The 21,108-nt window shown below is 44.7% G+C and overlaps 1 protein-coding gene and 1 long non-coding RNA gene across 2 annotated transcripts in view; both read right to left on the bottom strand.

Moving 5' to 3' along the window:
- Window positions 1-21,108, bottom strand: part of PTPRT (protein tyrosine phosphatase receptor type T) — a 1,472,724-nt gene that overhangs the window by 1,266,278 nt on the left and 185,338 nt on the right. The window lies entirely within an intron of this gene.
- Window positions 8,656-15,311, bottom strand: LOC114007682 (uncharacterized). Its single transcript, XR_003549272.1, has 3 exons — window positions 15,224-15,311; window positions 9,194-9,273; window positions 8,656-8,725 (listed from the first exon to the last, which is right to left on the bottom strand). It is a non-coding gene; the product is annotated as an uncharacterized LOC114007682 (long non-coding RNA).

The following is a 21,108-nucleotide window of genomic DNA, read 5'->3' as shown; positions in this document are numbered from 1 at the left end:
GAACAAAAATGGAAGCATAAGCCAACAAACAGCTAAGGCAAAGGGCATTCCGGGTAGAGAAAAGAGCCTGTGCAAAGGTCCTGTGGCAGAAATGGGTTTGGCAGGTTTGAGACACATCAAGTTCAGCGATAGCTTGGAAGTGAAGAGTAGTAGGGGATGGAGGTTGAAGAGGTGGACAAAGGTCAAGACATAAGCAGCCTGGGCCCCTGGCAAGGAGTAGGTATTATATTCTAAGTGTAATGAGAAACCTGGAAGCAGGGATTCGGGTAGCAGATTCAGATAGGACCTACTGGGAACTGTGAAATGCCCAAAGGCAGTCAGATTTTACTTAAAAAGTAGTGTTGGCCAGACTGCTAACAGAGTGGATGTAAGAGAGGGACAGGCAGGAGTGCTGGAAATGTGCCAAAAGACACAGGTGAGCATACATTTTATGCCATGATCATTGGTCCTCTAGGATCCAGACTCGGCCAACACCTTATTACACTTACGGTCAATGTCTAAGGTTTTAGCTAATTTAACAGGCCATTGTTCTTCATTAAAAAAAAAAAAGAAAAAGAAGAAGAAAAGAAAAAAGAAAGAGAATCTATCTTCTGAATTCTGTCTTTGGCCATAAAATAAATCCACTCACTCCCAGAGATGATCAATACAGCCACTGAATTATGTCCAATACACTGTGATGTATCAAAGGAACACAGTTTTGGAGACAAGGACTCTGGGCAAAGTTGAGCCCATCACTCAACCTCTCTGGCCTCCGTCTCCTCACATAAAATATAAGAATCTAACAGGACCCTCTTGAAGGTTTCTTCTAGTTCGGGCATTCCAGATAAACTGTATTATCACAGGGACTTGAATAAGGACAGCAAAGGTAGAAAGGATGAGTGGGAGAGAAGAGTCCCAGTTCACACCATTGACCAAGGTCCTCCCAGGGGCTCCCCAAAGCCCACCACATAGAACAGCATACGAGGATGAAATGAGCTCAGACCTGTAAAGATCTAGCTCCGTGCCTGGGACAGTGTAAGAGCTTAGTCCATGGACGCTGCCGCTACTTTTTAGTTAACAGAGAATGAACAGGGAAGTATAGATCACCAGTTTTCAACTCTGATATACTTATCAGCTGAAACTCTACAGAACACACTCTCTTCTGTTGATGACTCAAGTACCCTTCAGGCTCTGGGAGGAGCCTGAAGGTCATGATAATAATCTCTAATTAGCTTTGTTCTGGAGCTGCGTGGGAGGGCTGGTTAACCGGAAGTTTCAGGTACATGAGTTTTGGATAAAGAATTCCTGCCTCAATGGATTAAGAACAGATTTTGTTCATTTATTGAAGTGCTTGTTAATTGTGAATAATTCCTGGAGGGTGTACTTTAGCCATCACCTACACATATAAATAACCATTTGTACCATGGCTCTGGACTATTAATATACTCCCAGGGCCGTTCTGATATGATGCTGTGAGATGTGTGGGACTCATATCGTCTGAGTTTTTATTTGGCCCCACATCAGAGGATGCCAAGAGAAAAAAAGAAAGACTCCACTGGGATCTAAGTTAACCTGAATTAGTCAAGGTTTGAGCAACTAACATCTATAATGAACACTGCTTAAGGATAAGGTATTTTTGGAAGCCCCCTACAAAGGATTTTAAAAGAATTTAACTCTATGATGCCTCAGATGCAAAGCAGAGCCCCCTGCTGTCTCCAAAGACTTACAGGCCTTCTAAGTAAGGAGAAAGGGGAGAGGGTAGTCTGGGCATTTGCCACTAGACCTGGAACCTGCCTTTTTCCTGTCCCATGTGGGACCTCAGGGAGTTGAGGGAGAATGAGTAGGGCAGAGGGATGGATATAGACAGGGAAGAGGGTCCAGTGCCAGCCATCTCATCAGACAGCAAGTTATACATGTCCCCTAAAAGTGATCTAGGCCCTCCCCATCATTCCTGATTCCTGTGACCACCCTCAGCTTATCGCCATCACCTCCAGCCTCTGCCTGAAAGTCTCCCATCTGGTTCTATCAACTCACACTCAGATACATGCTCTTGCTTAACTATGCCTCAAATTGTGCACCACCACGCACAGCTCACACTCAGATACATGCTCTTGCATGTATGTACTATGCCTCAAATTGTGCACCACCACGCACAAAAGATGTGTTGAAATCCTAACCTCGGCCCCCTGAAAATATGACCTTCCTTTGGAAAAAGAGTCTTCACAGATGTAATTACTCAGGATGGAGGTTCTGTCAGGTTAAAGTAAGCCCTGTATGCAGTATGACTGGTGTCCTTGTAAGAAGAGAAGACACAGACACACCCAGAGACAATGCCAGGGATCAAAGTGATACACCTACAAGCCAAGGAATGGCAACAATGAGAGTCATACCCAAAAGCTAGACAGAGACAAAGGATTCTCTCTAGAGCCTTCAGAGAGAGGGGTTCCAACAAACAAGCTGATTTCAGACTTCTACCCTCCGGAACTGTGAGAGGATAATGCCTTAAGCCGCCCAGGCTGTAGTCAGTTGTACAAAAGCCATAGGAAATTAACAGCCTGTGTAATACAGATGACTTGGAACTTTTCTGTTCATCCACCCTTCCAATAAACGTTTATAGGGGAGCGCAATAAGATATTGAAAGAACTCTGATGAATGTGGGTAGGGACGGGGAGCAGGAGCTCAAGCCTCCTCCTTCCTCTCTCTGAACCTACAGCTGGTGAGAGAAAGGCAGGGCCAGCCTGACATCCCCCCAGGTTCCAAAAAGCATTCTTTGACACGAGAAATTAGCTGGAAGACCTACAGCACTGCCTTCTCCTGGATTTGAAATTCAGCTCTTCTCCCTATAGACTGTGTGACCTTGGATAAATAACCTCTCAGAGCCTCAGTTTCTTAATCAGTAAAATACAGACAAAACCATGTGCCTGATGCAATTACTGCATAACCCAAAAGGAATCTTGTTTGTCAAGCTCCCCCACTGAGTCTATTAGGAGCTGAACTCTGTCCCTGCAAAACACCTATGTTGAAGTCCGAACCTCCAGCACCTCAGGATGTGATCATATTTGGAGTTGGGGCCTTAAAAGAGGCGATTAAGTACCATCCTAGGCCACATAGTTCATCTAGGACCTGTGGCTTGAGAAACACTCCAGGTACATGAACGTCCATGCCCAAATTCCCAAAAGGAAGAAGAGATGGAGGAGAAGGGATTGCAGTGTGACCATGCCTCCATGGGAGGGTGCTTTCTCACTTTCTTTCTTTTTTTCTTTTGCACCCTCTGGCAAAATTTTAAAGAGAGACAGAGAAACAATTAAGTTAAAATGAGGTTATTATGATGGGTCCCACTCCAGTGTGATTGGTGTCCTTATAAGAAGAGATTAGAGCATGGACACCCACAAAGACAAGGCTATGAGAGGCTAGGGCAAGAGGCAGGTATTTACAAGCCAAAAAAGAATAGTCTCAGAAGAGCAACCATCCTGACACCTTGACCTGGGACTGCCTGACTCCAGAACTATGAGACAATACATTTCTGTTGTTTAAGCTGCTCAGTCTGAGCTACTTCATTAAGGCAGCCCAAGCAGACTAATATAGCCTGGTACACTGATCATTCGGCACGTGTTAATTTCCTCTCCACTCATATGTGCCAGCCTCTCTGGCAAGCATTTTACCTCTATCACACTTGATGAATTCTAGACACACCTTCCTTTCCCACTTTAACATCTCTGAAACGGGGATGTGTCTGGCAGTCTCTTTCCACCAGACCAGGCTGGCACCAAGATACAGTTGTTGTCATGCATGCACAGACTGGATGGGATTCCTCATGGACAAGGGCAGCCACCACATTGCAATCAACAAACATTTTATAGGCCATTTAAATAAGGAATAGGAGTACTGGTTGTTGTCTGCAAAACTTCTCTCAACACCTCCTGGTAAATTCTATAAATCTCAGCATCAAAATTTGCAGAATGGGGGCCTGGCCATGATGATGCAGGTCACAGGGCATCATTGTACAATATTGGAGCCACAGAAGAAGCCCAGGTTTGACTCTCAGGCTGACCTGGATGTGCCTGGCACTCCTGTGCACATTTGCGATCCTGGCTGTTAAAAAAAAAAAAAAATACTGGGGGCAAGAGTTGAGAACATTTTCAAGAATCCCTGCACTATGACCTGTGACCCCTCTTGATGGCACAACGGATGAGATTACATGGAAAAGTACAGGCATCATCGATGACTGAGTCAGAGAGTAATTCTGAGAAATGGAAATAGAATTCTTCCACCAATTTCCTTTGCTTCTATTTCCCTTTTAATGTATGCCAACGTGCAATATATGATAGAATCTAAGTCTAAGTGAATTTAAAAGAGCTCTTTCAATAAGCATAAAATAAAAATTCTATGTGATCAAAAGCAAAGAATATAGTTTTGATGGCAGCATTTTTTCTCTCTCTGCACTACATGGAAGTACACCATACAGATAGTGGGCAGTGGCTTCGGTTTGATGAGATGGGACATTATTTTAATTGCTACCATAATTTTAGGCAAGAGGTATGATTATCCCCATTTTATAGGTGAGAAACTGAGGCTGATATAGGCTATGCGACTTGCCCAGAGTCCCATCACTAGCCACGCCAGGCCAGAATTGGAGCCCAGACTCAGACCTGCAGACTCTTACCACCTGGAGGTAGATCTGGCCCTTTCTAGTGCCCCCACCTAAACTCGAATTCCTATCCAGGATCCAGCCGCCAGCAGGAAGTTACTGCCAGGAAGTTAAATTAGTTGGTTTTTCATGCATATATAATGAACTCTTAGCAATAAATAAGGCTCTATGGGTGGCAGATTTATCCATTTTTATGGTGCAAGAGTGAAACTCACCGGGTGTATATTTCTAACAGGTGCTGCCCCTCACACCTGCATATGTAAATCATAGTGGCGTGAGATGGCAGCATGCAGGACCTGCCTGGAGGCCTGCTTTACAAGGCTGTCATAGGTACAGCCCAGAGAATCCTGCATTACACGCAGGCGGCAGCTACTGGGAGCACTGGGGTGTGGGTAGACCACTGCTATTGGGAGATTGTAAAACAGCGTTCACTGGCATTGTGTGGTCCTCAGATGCCAGGCATGCTGAGTCCAAACAGACATGAAGTATGTCACTGAGAGAGGGAGGGAGAAGGGAGAGAAGCCATTCCCAAGATGGTATGCAGAGGAGGTGTCCCAGAGCACTCCAGAAGGAAGCAAAGCCTTCAAGGCTAGTGCTTCCCATTGGAACCATCAAGTTCATCAAAATACAGATTTCTGGGCTTCATCTCCAGAAATTGACTTGAATGGGCTGGGCTGAGGCTTGAGACTCTATACTTGTCTCTAGAAGCTGAACCTGCCAGTCTGTGGGCCATGCTTTGAGTATCAGTGTCTGGATTACAGAAGCATGAACATTTCACAGCCTACCGGTATCCAGGAACAATCAGCAGCTCTCGCAGGGACAGAAGCAGCACAGGCTGTATAGATCTAAAGAGCCAGCCTCAGATAGCCTGGGAGTTCAGGGCACCGAGTTCGAGCTCAGCCGTCTAGATAACTCTAAGCAAATTGCTTCCCCTCCCTGAGCTTCATTTTCCTCCTCTGCAAAATGGGAGTAACTTTAGTACCCACAGAATAAGGTTATTGTGATGATCAAGTTAGTATAATGAGGCAGGATTTTCTCTACTCAGTAATGATGAAGTTGAATGATGGGTTCGTGAAGGTTTATTGCACTAGTATTTCCATGCTCTGTATAAATTTTCCCATAATAAAAAGTTTTTTGTTTTTTTTTTAAAGGCACCCAATTCAGAGCATGCTCTGGTTTCTATTCTTTATCCCCCCGCCCCGGCACCCCACTCAAAAAAGAAGTGTGGAAACAGCAACTCTAGAAACAAATGTGCATATGAGAAGTGGGAACAAGCCAGCTGAAGGAACTGCTTGTTTTACTTGCATTTAATTTTATTTGCTTCAAAAAATGAAGAGTAGGAGTGGTGAGGGGTGTTTTATAAATGAACAAGATCTCCCACTGCCTCTTTTGCCTCTTTCTGCTTCTCTTGGGGTCTCTTGATCTCTGGACTCTCCTTCTCCTCTTCCTTTTTTCTCTTTTACTTCTCCTCCTTTTTTTTTTTACTTTCTCACTCTCTTTCTGTCTCCTTTTTCTCTCTCACTTTCTCCTTCCTCCCTCTCCCTCCTTCTCTCTATCTCATTTTCAACACATAGATCTGAGTGTCTGCAAAAGCAATTTCAGAGCAGCGGTTTCAGTTTGTACCTTGAGTGTTAGCACGTTCCTCTGAACGTTTTCACGCTGGCTTACTATTTTTGGAGGGCAGTCTTATGGGGTAATGGGAAGAGCCAGATTTGAATCAGTCATGCCTGGGCTGTCAGCTCTACACCCTAGGTCAATAACCACTCAGAGCCTACGTCTTCTCATCTAGAGAACGTAAGTGATGTGTTTCAGATCCCCTAAGAGCAGGGCCTAGGACTAGGACTTAGGTACAAGGGTTTACTGGAACAATGATCCCAGAAGCCAGAGAGCAGGCATGGAGCAGGAGAATCCAGTAAAGGGTGCAGGAGATCACAGAAGCTTGACTCTGCCAGCAACCCTGAGAACGGTGCAGGACACCACAATGTCCCTTTCAAGGAAGAACAGTGGATCGTTTATCTACCCACTACAGCTTGCATATGTCCCCAAAAGTTTCTGTGTTGGAATTTGTTCATATTGTAAAGGTACTAAGAAGAAATGTAATGCAGCTCTGGGACGTGCATTGCAGCATCAAGACCCTATAGGTGCTAGATCTTTCTCTGTTTCTCTCTCTTTCACTCATGGGAGAAATTAATTAATTAATTTAAAGAAAAGGAAAAGTTTGTTGCATACACATAAAAAGATAAGCAGAAAAGTTTTATGCATAGACATCAAAAAGATAAGTTATGCCAATGTAAAATAAAAACATACAAATAAAATTATAGAAAGTAATTAAGCAGAGGGACCATCAGCAGTATGGTGGTTGAAGCAACTGGATCTCATTTGGTCAACTGCATGGTTCAAATCCCAGATCTAGCAGCTTGGAAAACACACCAGGCACATGCACATGCATGCCCAAAGTCCCAAAAGGAGAATGGAAGGAAAGGGACTGTGGCATGGCCCCTCCCCACGGAGGGTGCCTTCTCACCTGCCTTGTAAGAAATTGAAAAGAAAAAAGGAAGAAGTAACTAAGTAGAAATTACAAAAGAACAACAACAAAAAATTATATAAGAATGACATGAGCCTACCTTGTAGCCTATTTGCTACTCAGCAAATAATTCTTCCTTAGGTTTTGAAAGGTTCCAGAAAGATTTTCCTTCCTAAGGAGACCTTTGACAATTTGTTTATTCATTCACTTTTTTTGTTTGTTTTTGCCACAGGGTGAGTGTGCTTGTTAGAGACAGACAGACAGAGACAGAGAGAGAGAAAGTAAGAAATCAGTAGACAGCCATGCCACAATCCGTTTTCCTCCATTCTCCTCTTCAGGTTTTGGACATACACACACTCATAGCATGATTTTCAAGCCTCTGGGTCCAGGGCTAGAACTGTGGTTGGCCATATGGGAATCCAGTGCCTTAGCCACCACGTCACCTGCTGGTCCTCTTTCACTTATTCAAAACGTATATGAGGTGCTAGATGCTAGATGGTTACAATAACCATCTCTGCCCATGAAGAACTCTCTGATAATAAGAGACATGGGGCACATATGCGAGCATCTTAGCAGTGGGATGACTTATAAGAACTTCAGACACTGGAGGACAATTTCTCGCAGGTAGTTCTGCGATGGTACACACTGCAGGGGGAGCGTGCAGTTTTCAGTGTGAACAGCACTTCCTGGATTTGTGCAGCCTGTCACAGTGGTATCAAGGCAGGATCCCCAGAGGCACGGGCATTGTTGCTGAGGCTCCAAGGATGAGTAGAAATCATAGCCATGGAGGTGGGGCAAAGCATGGCAGGTGGGTGAAACAGAAGGAACAAAGATACAGTGATAGGAAATCAGAGGCGCGCATGCGTGCAGCAGTAAAGACCACTGGTGTCTATTTAACATAAACTATAGGCAAGACTTGGTGCTGAGCTCTTTATGCACATTGGCTACCTGATCCCACAATACCCTTATAAGATAAGTATTATTATTTCATTTTACAAATGAGGGACAGATGTGCAGAGATGTGCAGTGACTTGTCCAAGTCACATAGTTACAGAGCACCTGAGCCAGGATGCCAGTTCAGGAAGTCTGGCTCCAGAGCTATGCTTCAACCTCCACCATGGCCCCTACCCATGATCCCTAACCCTGGGATAGCACTTTACAGTTTACAAAACTCTTCCAGACTCATCTGTTTTTGTCATAGCAACAGCGCTTTCCACATTTTATTGCTCCAGAGTAGTACTGAAAGTCTGTGACTTACCAAGGTCACACAGAGAGAATGTAGAGAGCCCAAGACTCGAACCCAGCCTCAGGCCTCAGACCAAGGAGGCCACAACGAGGTGTCTACAAAGTAAGTCTCTTTCCTCTTTTGGCTCCTCCTGCTCTGCACCCGAGGTGAGGTGTCTATATTTAGATCATTACAAGGAGCTGCGGAGAGAATGTCCTCAGGCTATGAATTCAGCCTTACACAAATTCACTGCAGATCCAGCAGAAGGCCAGGAATAAACTGGTGGAGAAGGTCCTTGATGCTAAACAGAAATTGAGCTGATCAAACACAGCTCAAGCACAAACAGAGGCTGCAGGAGAGAAACCGGATTAATCTCAAACCCTGTGTACTCATAAGCTTTTCCCGGAACCCGGGTCCCATAGCAGGAAATTGTCATTTTATGCCTTTGTTTATTTTTCCCATGTACTTTGCCAAGCTCTGTTTTTTACTGAGTCCTTAACTTCTCTGACTAATCCACAGCCTACTTGGGTTAGAAATGGCTCAGGTTCATTTGGACCATGTCAGGGGCTGGACTGTAACCAAGAGACTGCTGAGTCTACCCAGGTAGAGCAAAGACATGATCCCATTCCCCAGCTGGGCTCACTGTGGCCTCTCATTGAGGGAGAATCTGTTGGGTGCCTATGGCAAAATGGCAACTGGTCAAAATGCATGCTCCCCCTCCTGGGGTATAGAGTTGTCTCTGAGGCATGTGGCTGAGCCAGGAACTATATATACTAGCTACCCTTGAGCTATGTGAGGTCATGTGACTAGTTCTCACCAATGGGGCATGAACAGAAGCAACAGGTGTCTCTCCTGGGCAAGGCAGGCTCTCTCCATATTCTCTCTTCTGCTTGGCTGCTGACCAGGGGGAAAGGTAGAGCCACAAGATGGAAGGAACATGGGTATCCATGTGGAGAAAAATAAACGTGTTTGGTTACTAAAATGATAGAGGTTATTTCTTACAGCAGCAAGGATAACTTGAACTAATGTATCTTCCTTTCTGACCCCCCATGGAGGAAAAGCTTGGAATCCTACTTGTTTCCAGAGGAGAGCTACCATCTTCGATTACTCCGATTACTCCGTTCTGTGCTGGCCTCACCCTCTCAGCTGGGTTTCTGCCCCAGTTTCCCTGAACAAAACAATAGATTCCTTTCAAGACAGGACTGACTCTGTAATAGTACTGACTGCCCAGACTTAGCATCAATATGGATGATGTTATAGATGACATCTACTACCAACCCATGTGGACACTGCTGAGCAACCCTGCTACCTCTACATTCTGCCCCTCTGATGTTGGTGCTGGCTGGGTTTAAGCCCACAGTCTCTAGCTTTTCTGGTGACTTGATACCAAACCCTTGGGGAAGAATGGTATAAGAGACAGGGCATACTATAGAATCAGAGAACGTCAAACCAAACCTATGATTGTCAGGATGGAGATTGTACTCCTCTGTTAGTCCTTGAGGCCATCCATGAGTTGTCCTTGGCCACCTCTCAGTTCTCTCCTTCTGCTCCCTCCCAACCTGTCTCTACACATCAGCTTGGCCTACTTCTTCCTTTTTACTACCCAGTGTATGGCACTGCCTAGCACCTTATACCATGTATATGCTGTTCCCTCCATTCACAATGCTCTTCCAACTTGAAAGAGGAGTTCAGACATTGTCACAATCCCTCTCTCTTCTGGAATCATGAACCTATTTGGAGGGACTTTAATCATGAGGTTCAATTAGCTATAACCTCACCACCCTCTCCACCACAGGAGTGAGCATGAAACTGTAGGACAAATCTAGGACACTTCACATCTGGACATCAGGAGACATAGGTCTCTTTTTTCTTTCACAAGTTAGGTGGGAATGAAGATTAGGGTCTGTGATGGTCAGCTTGTTCCTACTCTATGAGGATGGAGCCAAGAAGCTAATCTCAGAAATGGGCCAAGAGACAAAGTCCCAAGTTGCTGCCTGAGCCACTGGGTATAGACACTGTTGGTGCACTGTTGGTAGACACCTCTACCAGACCAGTACACTCATCTGTGTGTGTTCACTGTAATTGTTGACTGTCAACAGCTCACATGTGCACCCTTCTGTAAAGACTTGCCTGGACCAAAGAAAGGGCTTTTTTGCCCAGAAATTTCCAGGAGGTGATGCCCTCCTTTCCAGAGGCAGCTCATAGTAAATGCCTGACTGACATGGGAGTATAAAAGGCCTGTTCTCTTGCAGTAGACCAGGACAGCTGGTGATGTTATTCATATTCCAGAGCTCCCCCATGGGATCAGGCTGGAGCTGTACTCCAACAGAAACCATATTCTTTATCTGGCTTACAGATTTGCTTCATTGCAATGCCTCCTGAAAGCATTCCCTCAATAAATCACTTGTACAAGAATCCCCATAACAAGTTCTGTTTTTAGAGATTCCAGCCCAAGACACCCCTAGAGCAAGCCATGACTGAAGCTAGAACCAAAGACTTTCTTGATTCAAGAGCCTACAAGTTCTCTTTTGTATTTTTCGGTTGCAATTGAGTTTCTGACAGTTGTACTTGACCCTGAAGACCTCTAATTTCATGAAAAATAAATATTCATTAAGCATTCAAAAAAAAAAAAAAAGATGCATGGGCTGGGGGCCAGCAGGTGGTGTGGACTCCCATGTGACTGACCACTGTTAGAGCCACAGACCCGGCAGCGTGTAAATCACACTGGGGGTGTGTGTGTAAGCATTCTTTATTCTTCATCCCACCTTCATCATCAACCCAGAGTGAGGTAAACCTGCAGCCTGCTGGCTCCCAGGAGAGCCATGTGCCTAAGCCATGCAGGCAGACACACCCCCACACCCAACACCCCTGTGCTACAAACAGAAACTGTCGCACCTCCCTACATGTCTTGGGAACTTTTTTCAGTGTGTGATTCTAAAAAGGGTTGCCAGATTGGGCCAGATTTCTACTGCAATAAAAAGGACCGAATGCTTCGGTCTATGCTGAATACAAAGAATACATCTATTTGTAATAAATGTTTAGAGAAAAAAACTGCTTCAGTCCTCAGCTTTAGAGAGTTGCATTCCTTTCAAGGATTCTTGCGGCTGACTGTTATAATGCAAAGATTGCTAGCTATTAGGATCTGTCCTGAAATCCTCCAAGATGTTGGCCCTGTATGGTATTAGAAAATTGCGGTGTTTTGCTGTGTTGCTACAAAAAAGAAAGATTAAACAGAAATCAGGGTTTAATAAATACAGTTGAAGGCTATGAGCAGAACAAGGGAGACCACTCTTCATTCCTATGGCCAATGCCTTGAAAAACCTGGAGTGAATTACACACACTCCAAACTTCAGACCCACCCATCTCCGGCACTTTCGGTCCTTGTCCTTTCCAAGATGAGTTGTTACAAGCAGCATGGGTTTTACTGTGTGTCATGGATTTCATATCTGACATTCAGCTTTTCACTCAAATCACTGTCTACATCAAAGCTACCTTTTATTGCGAATGCCTCATCAAATCTGTTAAGTCAGTAAGTCATTATTATCCTGCCCATTTTACAGAGAAACCCCAAGCACAGAAAGTTTGAACAACCTGCCTGAGGCCTAAAGTAACAGACCTGCAACCAAGGGCCCAGAGGAGAGCTGCCTCAAGACCTTAGAAGGGGGTGTAGGAATCCAAAGTTCCTGCCATCTCCACACCATCCCTCTCTCAGCCCCCTCTTCCTCATCTGCAAAGTAGAGATCATAATACTTGTCATAATGGAGAAGATCATAATGTCTGTCTTGAGTTAAACAACATCATAGACAGGAAAGATGGCAACCAAGAATCTGGCATATAAAAGCTGCTGGATCACATATGTTTCTGAATCATAATGGGTCCGATCCATTCACAGATGAAGACACTGAGGCCCAGACATAGGCAGGGACCTGCCAGGGTCACACAGCAAGCTGGCCAGAAGCTCTGCTACCTCTAAACCCAAAGCATTTTCCCTCTTCCCCTTTGCCTCATGCTCTCCTTTCCGAATCTGGAGCAGAGTGACTCTGTTTCCGCTGCCCTGCACTGAAGGCTGGCATGGTGACACCTGCCTGGAAGGTGGTTCTCACACAGGCCAAGCTAGCACAGTGGGGAAAGGGGGGAGGTGGCCTCCACTAGCAAGAATCTGTCTTCTTTCTTCAGGGTAGGGGTCCCAACTGCCTCCTATCAGTAAGACCTGCCTACTCCCTTCAATCTAAGCTGAGGGCAGGTACCTGGATAGAGTAAATGAGACCTGAACAGGCTGTCCCCTAATGAGTGGCAAGGGGAGATGTTGGCTGGGAACTTCTCCTGAAGGCAGGGGCCAATCAACAGCAGCTAAACAGGCCACTTCTCCCAAAAGCCCTGGAGGTCCCAAGAGTCACACAGCCCCCGGTTCTCTCATACATCATTTTTTTCAAACCTTCATCAGTCCAAGCCCAGAGGGAGTCCCAGCCCACAGGCCCTCCTCCATCAGGGCTCCCCCTGAGCTGGGTCCACCAAATACCCACTTCCTACTCCACCTCCAGAGCCAGCCGCCCTCCCGACTCAAACCTAATCTCATTCCTGATTAAACTTTCTCTCCCTTCCATTTGTAATCGTGCACAGGGATGTGAGTTTTGAAGCCCCGTATAAATATGTGCTTTAGAATTAAACTGGTTCAGCAATTCTTGACAATGATTTCTCAGAAATTAAGCCTGAACAATTTGTTTGGCTGGAGCACAACATCTGAAACATGCATGATGGAAAGGCGGTGAATGTACTCAGAGCCCAACAGCTTCATAAATATCGGCTCCTCCGAGGGCGGGCACACAGGCTCCGTGGGAACATGCTGCCCCCTGGCAGTGCTCTTGGTTAGTGCCAGCCAGCAGCTGGAAATTTCACACACCCTGGGAGGGAAACAACACATCCCCACTCCTAGGCACCTACTCCGCGCCATTCCTGTCCCAGGTGCACTTCCCTCACTTTGAGAGGACGCTGGAGTTCCCACAGGCGGAAGCACATTTGTGAAAGGGGAAAGGAATGGGTTTTGTTTTGTTTTTTTTTTAATCTGTGTCTCTGCAAGATTAACAAGGAATGGGATACTGATGTTTGCCAGAACATGAATGAACTTGGAAAACAGTATGCTAAGTGCGAGAAGCCAGACAGAAAGGTGCGTATCGTATGATTCCATTTCTATTAAATGTCCAGAAGAGACAAATTCAGACAGACAGAAAGCAGATCAGCAGTTGCCAGGCGCTGGGGAAAGGAGGGCTGGGGAATCATTGTAATGAGTTTTCCACGTGGGGTGATGAAAATGTTCGTGAACTAGATAGTGGTGGTGATCGGGCAACACTGTGAATATTACTGTGAATGTACTAAATGCCAATTGCACATTCAAAATGGTTGAAATGGTCAATTTTATGTTGTATGTATTTTGCTACAATTTGAAAAGAAAAATGGGTCATAGAAACACCCTCAAGTTCTGGTGCTTCGCTGACTTTCTGCCCTCACCTTCAGGAGCCCCAACCCACCTTGAAATTCTCATGAACGCTGCTGAGAAGACCAAGGGTTCTCTGCGGCCCTGCAGTGTCTGCCAACTCCCTCTCCTGGTACCAGGTTTACTATCGTCCTGCCACCTGCATCTGCCAACAGTTTCCATGGCTGCCACCTGGCTCTGTGGGGCACTGGATGGTGGAAAAGGGACTGGAATCTGCCCAGAGAGCATTATTTTCTCTCCTTCAAGGAGCTGTTAGCATGAAAGCTGCAGACTCCTGGCACGTGCTGGCCTGTAGGAGTTTCCTGTGGCCTCAGTACACTACATTTCCAAAGAGCTCACAGAGCAGGTGAGTGGGGCTAGGGTACAACACTCCCCACTTATCCTTTTCCTAGTGCTTGGTGACAGATACACGTCAGATCCAAAGCGCCTTTCAGGTTCCATCTGCCAGCCTTGTGAATCTAGAAATCATCTCCTAGAACCCATCTGTTGGTAGAAGCCTGGCAGCCTGTCTCCCTTCCCACTCTATCCTCTGGACACATCGAATCCTAGGTGATTACCCATTAGCTCAGGTATTTAATCCTCATGTATGTATGGAATGATTTCCATTTTATTGCTGAAGAAACAGGTTCCAAGAACAAGAGCTACACAGAATTCCAAGCCCGGTCTACTCAACTTATCCTTGATCCAGCTGCCCCTAGGGACTGGGTTCCCATAATACAGCAGGTATCAAAAGCAAGGAGAATTAACCACCTCTCAAATAGCCTGAGAGCTCTGGCAGTGGTGGGTACATCTTTGGTACCCAGGGCAAGCACAGAACACCCATGGTAGACATGCTAAGATGGGGGCTGGCATCTTCCTCTCCCCCACACATACTCTCTCTTTCAGCTCTGTTCTATGTCATACACACACACACACACACACACACACACACACAAACACAAATACAAATCCACTCTCAGGTCTTCACAAAATCTTTACAGAACAAGACATTTATCTCAATAGTCTCCTATGTGCTCCCCACCCACCCCCAGCTTGAGCAGTCAGACTTTTCTGAAAGGGGCAGAAGAGTTGCTCGAAATTCTTGGCTTCAGCCTTAAACTGTTGAGATTAATTTTCTCCCACACACACTGAATGACAGAATCAGGTTTCAGGATGATCTTGCCAGGATAGGGTGGTGGGCCAAATCTAACAATGGAATTCAGAAATGAAAAACAGAAATCCCACATTCAGTTCAAAAGTTGTTCATAGCCCAGCCATGGGGGTGCAACAGTAATGCAACACTCTGCAATGCTGGAAGCCATATGGAAGAGTAGGGTTTGGTTCCCAGGTCATCCTGTATATGCCACACACATGTACCTGTGATCCTGGCTGGCTGAGAAGACTTGGATCATAATATGAGACCATGTTGAAGATATTTTTCTTTCTCTTTATCTCTCTGTCTTCCTCTCTTATAAAAAGAAAAGAAAGAAACTTTTAAAAGTTGTGAAAAATAGGGGCCAGCAGTTAGCGTAATGGCTATGTCGCTGGACTTTCACATAGTCGACCGCGGTTTGAGTCCCAGACCCGGTGGCTTAAATTCACACTGGGCGCACGTGCATGTGTGCCCAAGATCCCGAGAGGAGAATGGAGGAGAAGGGATTGCGGCATGGCCATCCCACCTGGGGGGTGATTTCTCAATTTCTGTCTCTCTGTCTCTCTCTGTCTGCCTGGCGAGCACATGCACCCTATAGCAAAAAACCTCTCCAAAAAAAAAAGAATAAAAAAAGTTGTGAAAAATTCCTGTATCTATCTGACAAGGTATAACAATAAAGTAGATCCACAATATGACTTGAATGCCCAAGGAATCTAATTTTTTATTGGCCACATAAACACAAGTACGGTGCTCAAGACAAAAGAATTGAGAAGGCTTGACTCCCAGGAATTGTTTTCCATGCTGCCTTGTAAGGCAAAGATGGAATAAGTATGGAGGACAGGCGTAGAAGGTTTTATGGACCTGGCCAGCACATGGCACCTATCACTGTGTTCACATTTCATCAGCTAGAACAAGTCAGGTGGCCACGCCTGGTTGCAAAAGAGTCTGGGAAACACATTCTAGCTATGCACCAGAAAAGAAGAGAAGATGGGCTTAGCAAAAATCCTGCCATTGTCTGCAACATTCTAGAATCTGTAACTTCCCACGCTTACATAAAACTGAAGTATCATTGGATATCTTACCCTGACCTCAGATTAGCCAATGCTTCTAAAGTCATAAGAAGCCATTCTCTCACCCACAGTTTTAAATCCTGGCTTCCCTATTTCCACCCTGGACCTTCCATAACTTGTATTCTTTTCTTAAGCTTCCCACTAAAGCCTTCCCTACCCTGCCTGTAGCATCCACTACAAATAGCATACATGAGACTTAGAGCCAACCGCAGAAGAGGAAGACATGATGAAATGCTGGCTCAAAACCCAAGCAGCACCCTTATCTCCAGGAGAAAGCCACAATAGCTTTATTTCTTTATTTCTCCAGTCTCCTATAGTAGCTATAACAGTTTCTTGCAATTTTTTTTTTTTTTTTTAAGATTCAAACACTCCAAGGATCAGCAATGGACAAGTTAATGAGAAATACAATTGTTGCTGTTAGAAGTAAAGAGCTGATCGTGGTGAAATGTGAAGAAATTATTGCATTTATCTAGGGTTTGTCAGTTTAAGTGCAGGGAGTTAATGTTGGGGAAACACAAATGGTCTTTGAACCAAGTGAATAATGCAGCTACTTCTTCCTGCTATTTTTTTATAACTGTTATTAAATTAAATACACATAAGTTCAAATGCCCCCAAGATAATGCGTTGAAAGTACCTTTTGGGAATAAGTCATACTTCAGTTTTGAAATGCCAATTTGAGCCTACGTATTGAAATCCCTTTCCTCCAATATGCCAATAAGAAAAGAAAGAAGAAATCTAGAGATTTAAATAAAAAGAAAAAACCCAGCTCCATGCTAGAAAACAAGGATGAATGCAATTATGGTGACATGTCTACAGGACATAATGAAGGTGCTACTGGATTGAGAGAAACATAGACCCACCCACAACTCAAAATAAGTCAAGGAAAAACCCCAGGCAGAAAGTAGGCAAAAATGAATCTCTGGTAGAACCAGGGTTGCTATTTCTCTACTTCCCCAACTCAATCACCCCAAAAAGGCTCAGAGTATCAGCAGCTACAAACAATTTGAGATGTGAGGCATTTGGCAAGGAGCACATCCTAACCCCTATAGTTATGGGGGCAGCAACAAGTATACAGGAAGCACGGTGCACAGATACTGTGAGGGCCCTGCCCATACCATCTCAGCACTTCCTTATTTCCGTGCATGCCAGCCTGACTTCCAGCCTCCAGCACCTGCCATGCTTTGTCTGAGGCTCTCTCTGATCACCGTAGCTGCCTCTTTCCATGTGCAGCAAATCACAAGCAACAAGGCCCTAGAAGCAGGGTGTATAAATTCCTCAGCTTCCTTACCTCTTAGGCAGATAACTCCAAGGCACATACTGTAAGCTCTTTTGGAGTTTCCTGGTCATGCTGAGTTCCATTGGTGATAAATGCTTGATCATGCATCTTGTATTGGCTGTCTTTCCTTGCTGGTCTCACTTCCTCACTCCCTTGGCAGGTATATCCTGAAACCTCTCAAATAAACGAGTGGCTCTTACATTGTCAGGATCTGCTCCTGGGAAAAACCCTAACTTAAGAGGAAGCTAACTCCAAATCTCCTGAAGATGTAGGTGGTGGGTCAAGTAAAGAGGAGTTGCAGCCACAGTGAGGTGGGGGGGGCGCGGGGTGAGGGGGAGCAGTGGAGTTCTTTAAGGGCAAAGGCTGGTGTCAAACTAATATAAACATAAGAAAGGATCTACCCAGCTGATCTACCCTTTTAAATTCTTCCGCCCCACCCCACAGGTACACAGACAACTAGACTCTTCTCTCTCAGGGAAACACTTGAGCAGAGATCCTCATAATATCTGACAATACCCAGCTCAGTCTTGGACAAATGTAAATCTTTCAAAAAATTTAAAAAGAGAAAAGAAAGAAAAGTCAAAAGATTTGGTAATGAAAACAGCCCAATGCTCTAGAATCTCTGCAAACATTTCCCTGTATATATATTCAAAAAAACTTTAGAAAATCTCTCCTAAATAAACATAATAAAATCCAAAAACACACGGTAAGACTGTACCATTAGGGGATGTCAGGGAAAGGTGAATGGATGGAAACTCTCTGCAGTATCTTTGCACCATTTCTGAAAATCTACAATTATTCCGAAATAAGACAGAAAACAAAACAAGAATAAATAAAACAAAATAAACATCATCCCTTTGAAGAAAAAGCCCTGAAAATCAGTAAATGCTTTCAGTAGAAAAAGCAAATAGGATCATCATAACATCAAAATTAGTGGAGACTAAACAATGGATTGGATACTGCCAAGCCCAAAACAGTCATTTGGAAGATCAGTGTGAGCAATTTCCCCGAACTCAGAGGAAAAGGATGGAAAGACGAATAAGATCAGACATGAGAGGAGAAACAGAGTGAATCCTGGAGGCTCAATAAACTCCCATTTGGAATTTTAGAAGGAATTAACAGGACAGATGGAGGAGGATCCATAAAGGAAGAAAGAACAGAAGGAAAATTCCCTCAACTGTAAGCAATGGATTGGTTCCCAAGGATGAAAAGTCGGTGCTGGCAGGAAAACCCGCCATGAGTGGTGCCCATGGACAGGCACCAAAGCTCAGCCCCCAGGCCATGCCTGAGCCCCTTGAATCTGCCCAGGTGGACATGGCTGAGAAGAAATGCAAAAAGCAACAGCTTTTCTGTAGTTGCAACCCAACACTGGAAACAATAGAAAAGTCCAAGATTCTTGGCGCAGCTCCCGGTGACCTACGTTTTTGCAATAGGTCCACGATATCTGAGGAGAACACAACAAATCCTTCTAAGCACACTTGCACAGCTCTGAGAAATGAACAAAGCCAAGGCAGCTTTTAGGAGACTTTCCTAGGGGTGGGGGTGAGGGGTTAAGATTAGGTTCCAATGCCATGGTTTCTCCCACCCTCCCAGTTTTCCAGGCGTCTCATACCTCTGGTCCCCTACCCCATCCCCATCAATCTCCCTATCCAGGCTGGAAAGCTTAGACAACTTTGGATTTTGGCCTGCAGATGGTAACTTTTTATGACTGGTGTTTCTCTCATATTTATTTATTCTTCTCCATCCTCACAGCCTCAACCCAAGTCCAAGCCATTATCCTAGTTTTTTTTTTTTTAAAGAGATTTTTGTTATAGGACATGTGCGCTTGCCAGAGAAATAAAGACAGAGAGACAGAAAGCAAGTAATAACCCCTCCAGAGGAATGACCATCCTGCAATCCCTTCTCCTCCATTCTCCTTTTGGGATCTTGGGCATGCACACATGCACCTGGCATGCATTTTAAGCCACCAGGTCCAGGATTCAAATTGCCATCTACTACATGGGAGTCCAGCAATGTAACCACTATGCCAACTGCTGGTCCCAGTCATTAGCCTATTTTAATAATATCGCAGATGGTCTTCATGCTTTCAGCCTCTGAAACTCAACCACCTACTAAATATAAAGACTGGGACCAACTCAGGTATCACAAATGCAAGATGCCCACAGTGATACAAATGAGTGAAGCAAGCAGAGTTAACATGGACTTGGAAGGGCTGTGGCAGACTGCAGAATAAGTGCTCTGACCAAAGAGAACGATCAGGATCCACCTCCAGCCTATTGCTTCCCATAAACACATTGAGTCAGAGTGGCCAGACCTTCAAGTGTTCCATGAATAATCAGGAACTTGGATCTTTTATGTGAAACTTCCTGATTTTCAAAGGTGAGCAATTCAATTTTTAAACACTCTGAGATTTTTGTATCTGCTTTGGTCTCTGGTGTATCAGCACAACACTACAACAGCTCTCAATAAATATTCTTGACAGTTATGTGTTGCACAGACTGTCAGACAAGCAGGCATCCAGTTTTCAAAGTCTGCATTGAAGAAGCTTGCTCAATTTTCATTCCATGGAACAGATATTATCCTTTTTGTGTTGAAATGAGGAAACTGAGCTCCCAGAGAGGGAGCCCCAAGGCACCCAGCCAGTGCCAGTGCTGGAATTTAGATCCAGATGTCTCTGGGACATGTGCGCTTGCCAGAGAAATAGAGACAGAGAAACAGAAAGCAAGTAATAACCCCTCCAGAGGAATGACCATCCTGCAATCCCTTCTCCTCCATTCTCCTTTTGGGATCTTGGGCATGCACACATGCACCTGGCATGCATTTTAAGCCACCAGGTCCAGGATTCAAATTGCCATCTACTACATGGGAGTCCAGCAATGTAACCACTATGCCAACTGCTGGTCCCAGTCATTAGCCTATTTTAATAATATCGCAGATGGTCTTCATGCTTTCAGCCTCTGAAACTCAACCACCTACTAAATATAAAGACTGGGACCAACTCAGGTATCACAAATGCAAGATGCCCACAGTGATACAAATGAGTGAAGCAAGCAGAGTTAACATGGACTTGGAAGGGCTGTGGCAGACTGCAGAATAAGTGCTCTGACCAAAGAGAACGATCAGGATCCACCTCCAGCCTATTGCTTCCCATAAACACATTGAGTCAGAGTGGCCAGACCTTCAAGTGTTCCATGAATAATCAGGAACTTGGATCTTTTATGTGAAACTTCCTGATTTTCAAAGGTGAGCAATTCAATTTTTAAACACTCTGAGATTTTTGTATCTGCTTTGGTCTCTGGTGTATCAGCACAACACTACAACAGCTCTCAATAAATATTCTTGACAGTTATGTGTTGCACAGACTGTCAGACAAGCAGGCATCCAGTTTTCAAAGTCTGCATTGAAGAAGCTTGCTCAATTTTCATTCCATGGAACAGATATTATCCTTTTTGTGTTGAAATGAGGAAACTGAGCTCCCAGAGAGGGAGCCCCAAGGCACCCAGCCAGTGCCAGTGCTGGAATTTAGATCCAGATGTCTCTGACCTCACTACACCAGTAAAACAAAGACTCTGAGTTCTGATCCCACCTGTTACCATCATCCTGTGATTCTTGGACAAGACATTTGCAATGTGCCCCTGTTCCACAAACCTACCCTTAAGCCTTCTCCAAGTTCTTTCTGTTTTGTTTCTTAAATATTTCCACCACTTGCACAATGTCATTAACTTCCCCCTGCACTATAAAGTGACTTCTTATTTGGTCTCCT

This window comes from Tupaia chinensis, unplaced genomic scaffold (genome assembly GCF_000334495.1).
Source record: "Tupaia chinensis unplaced genomic scaffold, TupChi_1.0 Scaffold000216_1, whole genome shotgun sequence".
In the NCBI taxonomy this organism is placed as follows: Eukaryota; Metazoa; Chordata; class Mammalia; order Scandentia; family Tupaiidae; genus Tupaia; species Tupaia belangeri.
Note: the sequence above shows the minus strand (reverse complement) of the source record. Positions and strands in the feature narration are given on the sequence as shown.